The sequence below is a fragment of the Galeopterus variegatus genome, unplaced genomic scaffold (genome assembly GCF_000696425.1).
Source record: "Galeopterus variegatus unplaced genomic scaffold, G_variegatus-3.0.2 Scaffold2818, whole genome shotgun sequence".
Taxonomy (NCBI): domain Eukaryota; kingdom Metazoa; phylum Chordata; class Mammalia; order Dermoptera; family Cynocephalidae; genus Galeopterus; species Galeopterus variegatus.
Genome location: NW_007728929.1, coordinates 190,698 through 190,984, shown reverse-complemented (window position 1 = coordinate 190,984; position 287 = coordinate 190,698).

Here is a 287-nt window from a genome sequence, read left to right as displayed (position 1 = left end):
CCAAACAATTTGCCTTTAAAAAAGATTCCAAATAAGAAAGACTTGGCAGGTCTGTTGCCCTAAAAACGATTTCCCGAGTGTGGGCAACATTAACAACAGCAGCAACACTTTTTTAAAGTCCGAAATGCACGGGCAAGCAATGCAGTCCCCCTTCTGCCCCCTCAAGAACAAATTGTTGCCTCCTTTTACATCCATCCTACCAGAAGGGGGACCTTTCCACTTTCAGATGCTCCTCTGCTTTAATTTCTGGAGAGAAAAAAAGCGAGAAGAGCCCCGAGATCCGCCGT